General features: G+C 41.4%; 1 protein-coding gene across 1 annotated transcript in view; it reads right to left on the reverse strand.

Moving 5' to 3' along the window:
* Positions 1-665: 665 nt before the first annotated feature.
* The window catches only part of RSPH3 (radial spoke head 3), a 62,576-nt gene continuing 47,929 nt past the window's right edge, over positions 666-15,312 (reverse strand). The window contains exon 9 of the mRNA XM_030198427.1: positions 666-1,170. The gene's annotated coding sequence lies outside the window, so the exon portion shown is untranslated. The remainder of the gene's footprint in view (positions 1,171-15,312) is intronic.

The raw sequence follows: 15,312 nt of genomic DNA on the forward strand, positions 1-15,312 counted from the left end.
TATTTACCGGGGGAAGATTTTGTGGCAACATTTTTAATATTTCAGTCAAATATTTTTTAAACAATTCCAAAGGAAGGACCCCAATTGGTCTGGGAAAATTTAGTATTCTCATATTCAGTCTCCTGTTATGGTTTTCAATTTGTTCTATCTTTTGCCTAATATTTAAGTTATCCTTAACAATCACTGATATATTTTCTTTCATTTTCGATATATCAGTTTGAGAAGTCCGTACCTGGTTGTTGAATTCTTGTTTCAGGTTATCTATAGATTTGGAGAGTTGGTCCACAGTAGAGACTAAATTAGTAGTTTGTTGAGTGGACTTTATTACAATTTCTTTTAGGCCTTCCATAGCTTGCCAGAGAACCTCGAGCGTTACCACCGCGGGGGTGTTCGGGATTTCCACCCTGCCTCCGATCTTTCCCGCCACCAACTCTAAGCGAAAACCTCCTCCGCAGGCTCCAAGAACCTTGTCTTCCGAGTCCTGAGTTCCTGCCTTTTCCTCCCATTGTAGGGCAGGACACGGCGGATTATTGGGCATCGGAGGAGATAGCGTGACATCATTTTCCTGAGATGTCAGGTTCCCTTCCCCGACATCTAGCGGAAACTCAGCTCCGGTCTGCCTTGGTGGTCGTTGAAGGGTGAAGCTGTCGATTGTAAGTTGTTTCGGGGAAGAGGTTAGGGCGTTGGAAGTGGAGGATTTTCCCCTAACATTCCCCTTTCTCTTAGTATGGGGCATAACGCTCTGAGGTAAATCTTTGTAACAAACGCTCGATCAGCTCACAAGCTTCAGCATGTTGTCGCCATCTTGGTTACTCCTATATTAATTTTTTTTATAGACACACATTAAAAAATATCTTTAGTAGAATCTATTTTGCTGCATCACTGGAGTAATTTATACAATAATTAGGTAAAGCCAGCAGGATTCATCCCTACACCTGGTTACATAACAATTTTTAACACAGCGGTATTTGCTTTGATACAAGTGATGATTATGTAAATATAGAGTGAATACAAAAAAACCCCTTTATAAATAAAAATTTTCAATTTATTGGACTTTTTTTTTCTGAAAGATTGTTCATTTTCATATATCCTTTTCTGAACATTCAAATTAAGCTCTTCTTAACAAGAATAGGTGAAAAAGATTTTCCTTTTCTTTCTTTCATGGGTGCTCTGTGAAGACAACAAAAATCAGATTATTGCTAAATAAATTAATCTCACAGCAGTCAGTTCTCTATGCATTATGATTTACAGCTCTGTGGCACAATGAGTTAAACTGTTTAAAGAAAGAGGTGCTGCTAAGTGAGTCCCCTGTTCTCCGGCATTTTGCTGCTGTATCTGTAATAAACAGTTCTCTTGCATGTGTGGTTAAGTAGCACATGTTTTACATTACGAAAATATTACTGGAATAATGAGAAAAGGATAGATTCAGTAAATCGCAGCCAAAGTTAGGCACTGGAAAAAACTAGCACTAAGGGTTAGGTCAGGCGTTCCTAATAGTTGGATGTACTGATTACCTGTCTAACATCAATTCAAGAATGGGCTAAACACAACAAACTTTGCCTGAACTCAAGAAAAACCGAGCTTCTCTGGGTCCCTAACACAAGTGGATACATACCTGACATCAAAGTCCCTTTTGGGAAGTATGAACTCCCCCTCAAATCACAAGTCAGGAGCCTTGAAATACAGTTTGATTCAATACTTACTCTGATTCCCCAAATCCAAATAACTTTCAAGAGCTGCTTCTACTATTTGCGACAGCTATGCTGCCTCTCTCCTTACATCGAGAAAGTAAATCTTATCTCAGTTTTACATGCCATGATAACATCAAGACTGGATTACTGCAATGCACTATACAATGGTCTGACTACAAAGGGCCTGCACCAGTTCCAGCTGATTCAGAATACAGCAGCAAGACTCATAGAAGGTTGCAAGCGACGTGACCATATCACACATTTTTGCAAAACCTTCATTGGCTACCACTACAATACAGGGCTAAATTTAAAAATCTATGTCTGATTTTCAAGGCCTTTAAAGGAAATGGCCCTGAGTACCTGAAGAATAGGATGATCCTCTACACACCGCCAAGGACACTAAGGTCCTTTCAAGGACTATCACTAACCACGCCCTCTCCAAAAGACAATACATGATGTGATACCTGCAAGAAAGCCTTCTCCAGAGTAGCCCCCACACTCTGGAATGCACTGCCTGAAAGGTTTCGCTTAACACAAGACTATCTCTACTTCAGGAAGCAGGTGAAAGCTTGGCTCTTCAACCAGGCCTTTAATGGAAAAAGTAACTAATTTAGTCTCACTCACACACACAAGGAGTGACGCCGGCTGCACATACTGCAGCAGGGCATGTTTATCCACTCCTACCCTAGCAGAGATAATATTTAACCATCTCTGTGACCTTATGTGCAACTTTCTTTAAATTAGTCACCTTACTTTCTAACTCTTCTTACTCTCTTGCCTATCTATATGTTCCATCTTTGCTTTACCCTTCACTATCAATTAAAATGTTCTATTACGTATTGTGTTGATATTGTAAGTAGTATACTATCTCTATAACATTATACCAAGAGCAACTCAAATGTTGTTCTTACAGCGTGTGGTTGCCTTAATATTTTTATTTATTTTTATTTATTAAATTTAATCAAACTTTTACACGTAAAAACATGTAAATAGTAATACATTGTATACCTTGGTCAATAATCTAAACAATTATACTATTATTAGTTTGCAAGTACACAGATTCATACCAGGTAAGAACAGGTTATACAATTAATTAGACCACAATTCTAACTTCCAAGGGAGGCGTGATTTAGATAATAGGAGATCTCAAACAAGAAAAAGAAAATGACCGTTTATGGCCTGGCCTTTTCCTACCCTTACTTCTATTGATAATCAGATAACATCAATTATTCTGCAGGTGTAATGGCTAATTTTTTCATCTCTAAGAACGCTTTAAGATGTTCCGGTTCAAAAAATGTATATTTTACACCCATATATTTAACCAGACATTTACATGGGTAAGCAAGTAAATATGTTGCCCCCAAAGCTCGAGTCTCTTCTCTATATGAAAGAAATATCTTTCTCCTATCCTGAGTTGTCTTACAAACATCCGGGTATATCCACAGTCTTTGGCCACAAAACGTTTTTAAAGCATTTTTGAAGTATAGCTTCAGCACAGCATTCAAATCCTGTTCAAAAACAAATGATATCAAAAGAGTTCTGCGCTGTTCAATTTCAGATAAAGATGAGTCTAGTATTACTGAAATGTCCAGTTGTGCTTGAGGATCCAAAGATATATTCCCTGCTTCAGTTTTCTTGCCCCTATCTCCCGATTCAGCTTGCAAAGAAATTGGAAGGTAATATATTCTATTTAAGGGAGGAATAGCTGAATCTGGATATAGCAGGATTTCTTTTAGATATTTCTTGAACATTTCAATACGGCTCAGTTCTTTAATCCAGGGAAAATTTAATATTCTGAGATTCAGCCTTCTATTGAAGTTCTCAAATTGTTCAATTTTCTTATGGGTTACTATTTTATCTGTTACTAAAGATTCAGTCACAGATTTTAAAGATTTAACTTCCTGCTGAAGTGCTTCAGTTTGTAAGACCGATTCCTGTTTGGTTTTTTCCAAGGGAATTAGTCAAAGAGTCAATTTTACTTACTAATAGAGAGGTCTCTCGAGCAGATTTTGTTACCGTCTGGCTCAAGCCCTGTAGTATCTTCCATATCATCTGCAGATTTATCTCCGCCGGAGGATTCCCCTCCAAAGAAGTTTCCTCAGCGTTCGGTGGGGGGGGGGAGTTAGCGCCATCCGAGGTTTGATCCAACACGCCTTCCGTAGTGGCTTCATCCTCCTCCCTCCGCCCCGAAATCGCTAGTGGCGGAGGTCGATTATCTGGCGGCGAAAGTGATATTTCCAATGCCGAGGGAGTTATGGCTCCTCCAACAGCTCCCAATTCGGCTTCGCCCGCCCTATTTCCTTGGATAGGCGTCATGAATCGATCCAGTGTTTGTTGGGACGGGGAGGAAGTTCGGGCCACTGGCGCCAGGCCCTTAACTAACCCCTTCCTTTTGGTATGGGGCATTTCGGACTAAGAGGTAAAGCAAGAAGAAAATTAGGCTCCCAGCAAAGCCACCGTGTGCGATCCACGAACGCTCAGGTCGCCATCTTGACACGCCTCCGGAAATTGCCCACCTTAATATTTAAACTTCAATTAACTGGACCTCAATGCATCCACCCTTGGCATTTCACCTTCAGGCGAATGAGCCCTTTTATTACAAAAGAACGCCAAAGTTGTCAATGGAGCTAATCCTACCACTGGTCCTTTTTTTTCTTTTTTATTTATCTAGACTGATAGATAAGATGCCCATGCAAAAAACTCTATTAGAGAGAAAAACCATTGGATATCCTCTATCAGTCTCTGTGCAAATAACCACTCACTGTGAGAACAAAACACATTAATAATTATGAACTCTTATCTTAAACTATTCTTCAAATACACTAACAGTGAAAACTTTCCTGAGGATCCCGGCACTTCAACTGCCCACCGTCAGCCCCGTACTTAACTCTTTGCTCTGCTTCTGTTTGTATTGCACTACGTTGTTCTTTGCAATCTATTTAGCGTGTCCCAGCAGGCTGGTGCGTTCTTAGCTGACTCCCAGTGCGGATTCCTCCTTCGGTAGGTATAAGCCTGCACATCTGCTCCTTCAGTCTGATAAATGCAGACATCACGGGAGGTCAGCGCTCGTCGGCATGTATTAGCTTTAGAATTACCACAGTTATCCAAGTAACAGATGGGAGCGATCAAAGGAACCATAACTGATTTAATGAGCCATTCGCAGTTTCATCTGTTCCATCTGTTACTTGGATAACTGTGGTAATTCTAGAGCTAATACATGCCGATGAGCGCTGACCTCCCGTGATGCATGCATTTATCAGACCAAAGGAGCAGATGTGCAGGAGAAGAAATAAATACAGCATATACCTAAGGAGGAATCAGCATTGGGAGTCAGCTAGGAATGCACCAGCCGGCTGGGACACGCTAAATAGACTGCAAAGAACAACGTAGCACAGTGCAGTGCAAACAGAAGCAGAGCAAGAGATAAATACGGGGTAGATGGTGGGCAGTTGAAGTGCTGGGATCCTCAGGAAAGTTTTCACTGTTAGTGTATTTGAAGAATAGTTTAAGATAAGAGTTCATAATTATTAACGTGTTTTGTTCTCACAGTGAGTGGTTATTTGCACAGAGACTGATAGAGGATATCCAATGGTTTTTCTCTCTGAGTTTTTTTGCATGGGCATCTTATCTATCAGTCTAGATAAATAAAAAAAGGCCCAGTGGTAGGATTAGCTCCATTGACAACTTTGGCGTTCTTTTGTAACAAAAGGGCTCATTCACCTGAAGGTGAAATGGCAAGGGTGGATGCATTGAGGTCCAGTTAATTGAAGTTTTCTTTAGTAAATAGAGAACCACTGCCCTTTTTAATGCTGTTGGTAGCTACCCATTAGAAAGAGAGGTGTTCACAATTTTTGTGGTGCCTTCTATGAGGCCCATACTTGTCTGCTGCACTATCTTTGATGGGCAGGGGTCGAGGGAGCAGGTGGTTGGTCAAAGGTCTCTTAAGATTTTGTCAAGGCTCTCCTCTGTCAGGAGGGGGGTGAGTTTGTGCACCCCTGGTTAACTGGTTGGGGACTGGGTGGGATTGCCTGTAAATCCTGGTGGAGACTTTTAATTTTGTTGGCAAAATATGCTGCAAAATCATTGCAGTTTAGGGCAGGCTGGTTCTGTTGTGGGGGTTGCAGTAGGCTGTTTACTATACTGAACAACTGCTTGGTTGAATTGGCAGCCTGTGCAATGCATTGCGAGAAATACTGTTTTTTGGTTGCTGTTAAGGCAATGATGTTATGTATTGTGAAGTAATTTGACTGCTGTTAGTTGGATGAGTTGTAAGCATTTTATACTATGTAAAGGTAGCCCTGCAAGAAGGGAGTTACAACTGTCCAAATGAGAAATAACCATTGCATATAACGATGCAGAGCAAAAAAGGAAGCACAAAGAATCAAATCTATGTTAGGTTTGAAGAACAGAGCCAAGTTGAATGTGATACCCAGGATCTTGACTGAAAGCTAAGGTAGTGCCTTCTAACAGAGGGGCAGGTACTGGTGAATGGTAGGTGGGAGAGAAAAGGATCGATTCACACTGGAGGAAGGCCAACAGTCATTCAAAAACATATGGTTCGGAATAAGGTTTCTTTCAAAGATATCACCAAAATAGGGACGATAGGGTATCCCGATAACGAGGTTGCAAAAGAGACCATAGTAGATTAGGTGTCCTGAAATAAAAATCAGACAAAAGATTGGAAATTAGCACTGTCAACTACTGAGCAAGATGTAAATAGGAACAAACATTGATTGAAATTTCTATATGCAAATGCCAGAAGACTAAGAAATAAAATGGGAGAGTTAGAATATATTGAACTAAATGAAAAATTAGTTATAATAGACATCTCTGAGATCTGGGGGAAGGAGGATAACCAGTGGGACACTGTCATACCAGGGTACAAGTTATATCATAGTGAAAGGGTGGATTGAATTGGTGGAGGGGTAGCACTGTTTGTTAAAGAGGGCCTTGAATCAAATGGATTGAAAATTCTGCATGAAATAAAACACATCTTGGAATCCCTATGGATTGAAATGCCATGTGTAAAGGGGAAAAGGATAGTGATACGAGTGTACTATCTTTCACCTGGTCAGGATTAACAGACTGATGTAGAAACGTTATCAGAAATTAGAGAGGCTAACTAACTGGGCAACACAATAATAATGGGTGATTTCAATTATTCCAATATTGACTGGGTAAATGTAACACCAGGGCATGCTAGGGAGGTTAAATTCCTTGAGAAATCAAGGACTGATTTATGGAGCAGCTGATATAGAAGCCAACAAGAGCTGGAAAAATTCTAGAACTACTTCTTAGTGAAGCACATGATCTAGTGCAGGAGGTAATGGTGCTGGGGCTGCTTAATAACAGTGATCATAATATGATCAGATTTGATATCGGCTTTGGAGTAAGTACACACAGGAAATCCAATATGTTAGCATTTAACTTTCAAAAAGGAGACTATGATAAGATGAAAAGAACGGTGAACGCCACCCCACCCCCAAAAACTTAGAGAAGCAGCTGCAAAGGTCAAAAATTTACATCAGGTGTAGATACTGTTCAAAAATACCATCCTGGAAGCCCAGACCAAATATATTCCATGTATTAAAAAGGGAGGAAGGAAGACCAAACGACAGCTGGCATGGTTAAAAAGTGAGGTGAAGGAAGCTATTAGAGCTAAAAGAAAATTCTTCAGAAAATGGAAGAAAGAACCGACTGAAAATAATAAGAAACAGCATAAGGAATGTCAAGTCAAATGCAAAGCGCTGATAAGGAAGGCAAAGAGGGACCTTTGAAAAAAGATTGCATTGGAGGCAAAAAACACGTGGAAGGACATAATCGAACGGGGCGCCCAAGTTTTCCTGAGGGTGTCCCCGCAGGACGGCCCCGTGAAGGGGCGGGGAAACCGCTATTATCGAAACAAGATGGGCGTCCATCTTTCGTTTCGATAATACGGTCGGGGACGCCCAAATCTCAACATTTAGCTCGACCTTAGAGATGGTTGACCTAAATGTTGAGATGGTCGACCTTTGGTCGTACCCGGTTTTCAGCCACAAGGGAAACCGAGGACGCCCATCTCAAAAACGACCAGGCATTTGGTCGTGGGAGGTGCCAGCATTCGGTCGTGGGAGGTACCAGCATTCGTAGTGCACTGGTCCCCCTCACATGCCAGAACACCAACCGGGCACCCTAGGGGGCACTGTAGTGGACTTCACAAATTGCTCCCAGGTGCATAGCTCCCTTACCTTGGGTGCTGAGCCCCCCAACCCCACCCAAAAACCCACTCCCCACAACTGTACACCACTACCATAGCCCTAAGGGGTGAAGGGGGGCACCTACATGTGGGTACAGATGGTTTCGGGTGGGTTTTGAAGGGCTCACATTTACCAGCACAAGTTTAACAGGTAGGGGGGGATGTGCCTGTGTCCGACTGCCTGAAGTGCACTGCACCCACTAAAACTTCTCCAGGGACCTGCATACTGCCGTCATGGAGCTGGGTATGACATTTGTGGCTGACATAGAGGCTGGCAAAAAATTTTAAAAAAAATATTTTTTTAGGGTGGGAGGGGATTGGTGACCACTGGGGGAGTAGGGGGAGGTCATCCCCGATTCCCTCCAGTGGTCCTCTGGTCAATTTGGGCACCTTTTTGAAGCTTGGTTGTGAAAAAAAATGGACCAAGTTCACCAAATGCTCGTCAGGGACGCCCTTCTTTTTTCCATTATCGGCCGAGGATGCCCATCTCTTAAGCATGCCCCAGTCCCGCCTTCGCTACGCCTCCGACACGCCCCCGTGAACATTGATCGTCCCCGTGACGGACTGCAGTTGAGGGCGCCCAAAATTGGCTTTCAATTATACTGATTTGGGAGACCCTGAGAGATGGACGCCCATCTCCCGATTTGTGTCGTAAGATGGGCGCCCTTCTCTTTCGAAAATGCCCAGATAGTAAAAGTTTTTTCAGGTATATTAAAAGCAAGAAGCCAGCAAAAGGACTGGTTGGACCACTAGATAACCGAGGGATAAAAGGGGCAATCAGGGAAGACAAAGCCATAGAAGAGATTAAATGACTTCTTTGCTTCAGTCTTTACCGAGGAAGATTTGAGAGAGATACCGGTGCCAGAAATTGTATTCAAAGCTGATGAATCAGAAAGACTGAATGAAATCTCTATAAACATGGAGGATGTAATAGCCCAATTTGACAAACTGAAAAGTAGAAACTCTCCTGGACTGGATGGTATTCATCCCAGAGTACTGATAGAATTGAAAAATGAACTTGCAGAACTATTGTTAATAATATGTAATTTATTTTTAAAATCAAGCATGGTACTGGAAGATTGGAGGGTGGCCAATGTAACACTGATTTTTTAAAAAGGTTCCAGAGGAGAACCAGGAAATTATAGACTGGTGAGCCTGACATCAGTGCAGGGCAAAATGGCAGAGAATATTATAAAGAACAAAATTACAGAGCATATTCAAAAGCATGGATTAATGGGACAAAACCAACATGGATTTAGTGAAGGGAAATCTTGCCTCACCAATCTACTACATTTCTTTGAAGGAGTGAACATACATGTAGATAAAGGTGAGCTGGTTGATATCATGCATGTGGATTTTCAAAAAGGCGTTTGACAAAGTACCTCATGAAAGACTCCAGAGGAAATTGGAGTGTCATGGGATAGGAGGTAGTGTTCTATCATGGATTAAAACTGGTTAAAATATAGAAAACAGAGTAGGGTTCAATGGCCAGTATTCTCAATGGATAAGGGTAGATAGTGGAGTTTCCCAGGGGTCTGTGCTGGGACCACTGCTTTTTAACATGCCATCCAGTCCAGGTGATTTACTACTCTTTAATTTGTCAATTTTGTTCAGTACGTCTTCCAGGATGCTGTAGATAGGCAGACTGGAAAAGCATGTGGGCTTGACCTGCTATCATTTTCCATGTTTCACTATCACTTCCTTCTTCCTTCTGGCCATTCTTCTCTCTATGGACCCAAGCATCCTTCTGGCTTTTATCATCATCTTTCCAGTTTGACCAACTTAAAATCATTAGATATGATCACCCCCAAGTCCCACTATCCTAGGCCATTTCACAAACACCTTCCAGGGTGTCTACCCTGTTGCAGATTTTGATATCATTTGCAAAGATTCAAATTTTTCTTGACCACCGTTTTGCAATATTGTGTAGCGCCCTCCTCTGGTAAAGGAGAGATATCTATTGCCAAGTAAATGGGCTTGCTAGCCTGGGTGAACTTGGTAGAAGGGGGTTCTTTCCTGTAAGAGATCAGATAGTGTCCAGTTTCCCCTTAGATCCTGGTCTAAACTCAGTATGTGTGTTAAGAAAATGGCAAGTGACATACTTTACCAAGTATCAGCAAAATATTACTGCAGTGGCCAATTATAAATTACGTACATGAACAATACAGTAACTGATAAATCAAAAAGAGAAAACAGATTAATGCATCTAAACATAGCAACAGTAAGAATATTAAATTCAGAGGGCTTCCTCAGTGTTGAGCAGTGCAGTATATGAGCAGTCTTTTGGCTCTTTATCCAAAGGGGGTCCATTAAAAGTGGAAAGGCACACAGTCTCTGTCAGGTATTTTCCTCATCCTACTGACTGTCTCTTTACCCATTGTGTTATACTTGTGTCGGTGAGAGCTGAACTGGATTCTCTGGCTGATTCAATAACAAAGTTCAAGTTCCTCTAATTCCCTGCTCAGTTCACCTTGCTTTACCTTCATTCTGAAAGTGCGGGTTTAATAGTTTACTCTGTAGGGGGAGGCAGCTGGATTGAACTCATGGTCTGAGAAATACTGTTAATGGTTAACAACTATTTCTCTCTGTCTATGCTCCAAGTGTGGAAGGGGAAGGGGAAAGGGGCACAACTCTCTTTGTAACCACACAAACAGTTTATATATTTGTAGGGATTTTTCAGAAGTAAGGTCAGAAAGCTTAACTGCTGGCCATTATCTGCATTTGATCAAGGATGTAGTCAGTACTCATAGCAGAGGAACATATGGAAGCATAGGATTGGGGGTGGTGGTAAATTTTCCTTATCTCCTTTCCTCTGGTCTCCAGCATCTGTCCTTCTCTCCCGCCCCCTAGACTCCAGATCTCCCCCACCAGATGTTTCCTTCCTTACCCCCTCCCCAAGGGCAGCAATATTCCAATCACCATAAGGCCAAAAGCATCAGGGTTGGCCAGCATGGGGTCTTAAGCATCTGTCAGCTCCCGCCCCCTCCAAATGTCCTGTTCTTGAATTGCTGGTGGACTGTTGAGAGCTGCACAAATGCATTGTCTGAGCACAACTGTATTGATACCTGGGGCTCTGAATACATCTGTACATTTGCTGGAATGCTATTCTGCAAATAAACATCGGTATTGCAGAAATTTAATGCACAGAATGGCATTCCAGCATATACACAGATGTGTGCGCATGCAACTCAGGGTGCCAATTTTTTTTTGTTCAGATCTATGCACAAGCTGTAACTGCTGCTAGTGCAGACCCATGTGTATATGTGACCAGTGTGATCTTCCCTGTTAGCACACATTTTTTGTGCAGGGCCTATTTGGTTACTGCTTCAGGGGAGCTAAAATTTTGCATTAGGCTTCTGTTAGAAATCCATGCACTAATCGTCAGCACAAGGTTCTACAGAAAGGTTGCTGCATGGACCCATCAGTACTGCCAGCAGGATCCTTCCTTTATTGCTGACCTCTAGAGCCCATACAAAAATACACACAGTAGAGCCAGCTCTGCATGCTGGTTCTACCACACAATTAAATAAATAAATAAATAAATAAAAGAAATCATGCAGCTATGCTATGAGCAAGCAAATTATGCCAAGTTAAAAACAGCAGTAATCTACAACTTAATGCCAAATGTCACCCTTCCTATCAGTGCCTGAGAAGTGACTGGCTCTGGCACTGGCAGGAAAGGGAAATTAAAAAAAAAAAGTCAGCGGCAGGACTTTAAAGGCCCTGATATCCCTCCCTACCCCAACACCACTGACCCTAAATTTAAACAAAAAGGTCTAGTAGTATAATGGCCCCCTCCTCCTTCACATCCATTCCTCCAACCCCTCAACATTAAACAACCCTGGTCATCTAGTCGTCCCCTCCTTCCTCCTGTCTTGTCCCTCCAACTCTCCCCTGCCCCCAACATTAAGCATCCCTGGTAGTCTAGTGGACTCCCCCACCGACCAGACTTCCCTGTCCCCTGGTGTCTAGCTGCACCCCAAAACTAAGTATGTTGAAATAGATTAAAGCCCACAAAAAATTCTTTAAATGGAAAAAGAGACCTCAGAAACTGCAATCATTATAAGTTGCTTGGGATATTATACATGTGGAACGTGCAGTGCTTTTGTCATCATTATGCAGTTAAAAGATTTTCTTAATGCAGGTGATAGTAAAAATAGTTTTTGAGATCATTTATGAACTGTACAGATTTTGTGGTCTATGTTGTTCTGTGTCAATGTTTCAACCTATATGTGGATATGAAATCTCATGTTTTTAAAATCAGAATGTTGGAGCATAAATCAAATATGAAGAGGAAACTGACACATGAACTGCTGGTAACCCACTGTGAACAATTTCACCATACATTTGAGGATTAAAACCTGTGTGTATTCGGGGTGGGGGAAGGGGTGTGTGTGACTGATTGAGAAAATTATAATAGGAGGTGCAGTGGATTTTTAGATTTCGTACTGTGGAACCCAATGGATTGAATTCAGTGGTGGATTGGAATGTGTTCGGGTGAAGCATTTAATCAGCTGGACTCAGTTTGTGAATGAATGAAATAGACAGAAAATGACGTGTGCATGACATTTCATTAAGAGTACTGGGTGTCTGATGCAGATGGCACCATTTTGAAGAATGGGCACAAACTTTATGCTGTAAGTGGTCCACATGAAATTGAAGTTGAATGATGAGCTTGGAACTTAGGCTAAACTGCTCCTTTTATGTTTCAGAATAAGCAATGTAAAATGAGCACAAAATAGTCTTGCTGAGTGAAACTGCGGCACCATTGGGCATTTCAGGTAAGTGCTCACTAGAAGTCATTATATACCCACATGCTGGTCTTGCTCCAAACTAGATGGTTCTCTTTCACATCTCCTGTTTTATTGTGACTATTGTCAAGCCTCTTAAGACTTGTTAACTGTAAAGTCTCAATATCTTGAAAAGAGAGAGAGAGAGAGACCAAGAAGGGCTCACAAGGCCCAGGGAGGAGGACGTAAAGAGACCAATAGGGCCAGAGCCTGCCATCAGGTAGCAAGGGTGGTCCTAGAGGACAGCCCTTGATTGGAGGGAAAGGTCAGGAAATGATAGCAGTAGACAAAAGAGCCAAGCTTAGCTGAGAAAGAGAAGAGGTCTAGACAGCAGCACAGACCAATAGTAACAGTTCTTATACAGACAGGCAGGTGTGGCTGCATTACCTGTGAAACTACATTATACACAATGCATTGCTCACATATCTTTGCAGTGAGAATAACTAATTCTACATGAAACGGATAGCAGTGTTGAATCCTTTTGGATGGAAATTCCACGTGTGAAGGGAAAGAGTATACTAGTAGGGATGTAATAAAGTCCACCAGGACAGAAGAACAGACAGAAGAACAAATGTTTACAGAAATTAGGAAAGCTGGCAAATTGGGCAATGGGTGATTTCAATTACTCCAAAACTGACTGGATAAATGCTACATAAGGAAGTGCTAGGGAGGTAAAATTCTTATATGCAATACATGACTGCTTCTTGGAGCAACTGGTCTAAGAACCCACAAGAAGGGGTGCTATTTTAGATCTAGTCCTTAGTGGAATGCAGGGCATGGTAGGAGAGGTAAAAGTGTTGGATCTGCTGGGAAACAGTGATCATAACATGATAAAATTTGAGCTGATATCTAGTGTGAAGTCACTAAGGAAAACTACTGTAGTAGCATTTAATTTTCAAAAGGGCAACTACAACAAAATGAGAAAAATGGTTAAAAAGAAGCTAAAAGGATAGGCCGCAAAGGTTAAAACTATAAATCACGCATGGACATTGTTTAAAAAGACCATCATGGAAGCCCATACCAGATGTATTCCACATATTAAAAAGGTAGAAAGAAGAGCAAACAGCAGCCAGCATGGTTAAAAGGTGAAGTGAAAGAGGCTATTAGAGCCAAAAGAGCATCCTTCAAAGAATGGAAAAAGAATCCGAATGAAGAAAATAATAATCAACATAAGCAGTGCCAAGCTTGATGCAAAGCACTGTTAAAAAAAGGATAAAAGAGAATATGAAGAAAAGCTTGCTGTGGACACAAACTCATAGTAACACATTTTTCAGGTACATCAGAAGCATAAAGCCTGTGAAGAAATTTGTGGGGCAGTTAGATCACGAAGGAGTAAAAGGAGCACTCAGGGAGGACAAGGTCACTGCAGAGAGATTGAATGAATTCTCTGCTTTGGTCTTTATAGAAGAAGATGAAAGAGATCTACCATGGTGGTAGGCTGACAAGGAGGCTGACAGACTGTCCGGTGTGAGATTATCCCTTGACAAAGCTACAAAAGCGAAACAGGCACCTGTCAGGGTTGCAGATACACCTGGACACACAGATAAGTGTTGTAGAGTTACCTCCGCTAGCACCGAATGATAGGTATAGCCACCATAATGGACATTGTCGGATAAGAGACAGAATGTGTGGAACTTAAGAAGTGTTGCAGCAATATAGTTAGCTAAAGAAACGAAGAAAAATTAAAAATTATTAAAAAAAAAACAAAAAATCAAAAACTAAAAAATACAATGAGAGTTACTGATATGTTTGCTTTGACCACACATTGAGGAAGGTTGGAGGTTTGTCTATGATTACATTTGTCACAAATAGGGGTTCACCTTATTGGTGAAATGAAAGTAGCCCCGGTGACTATATGAGACTTTCCCTGAGAAACCTATTTGGAAAATATTGGTTACTCTTGCCTTAAAGTCTACTACTCTTTGTATCCCAGAAATAAGCAGTGGATATTCCCCAAATCAATTTAATAATGGTCTATGGACTTTTCCTTTAGGAAGCCATCCTTTTTAAACCCCGCTACTTGCCTTTACCACATTCTCTGGCAACAAATTCCAGCATTTAATTATACGTTGAGTGAAGAAAGATTTTCTCCGATTCATATTAAATTTACTACTTTGTAGCTTCATCGCATGCCCCCTAGTCCTAGTATTTTTGGAAAGAGTAAACAAACGATTCACGTCTACCCATTCCACTCCACTTATTATTTTATAGACCTCTTTCATATCTCCTCTCAGCCATCTCTTCTCCAAGCTGAAGAGCCCTAGATGCTTCAGCCTTTCCTCATAGGGAAGTCGTCCCATCCCCGTTATCATTTTCGTTGCCCTTCTCTGTACCTTTTCTAATTCCGCTATATCTTTTTTGAGATGCAGTGACCAGAATTGAACACAATATTCCAGGTGCGGTCGCATCATGGACCGATAGAAAGGCATTACAACGTCCTCACTTTTGTTTTCCATTCCTTTCCTAATAATACCTAACATTCTATTTGCTTTCTTAGCCACCGCAGCACACTGAGCAGAGGACTTCAATGTATCATCAACAACAACGCCGAGATCCCTTTCTTGGTCAGTGACTCCTAACATGGAACCTTCCATTA

Source organism: Microcaecilia unicolor, chromosome 3, assembly GCF_901765095.1.
Source record: "Microcaecilia unicolor chromosome 3, aMicUni1.1, whole genome shotgun sequence".
In the NCBI taxonomy this organism is placed as follows: Eukaryota; Metazoa; Chordata; class Amphibia; order Gymnophiona; family Siphonopidae; genus Microcaecilia; species Microcaecilia unicolor.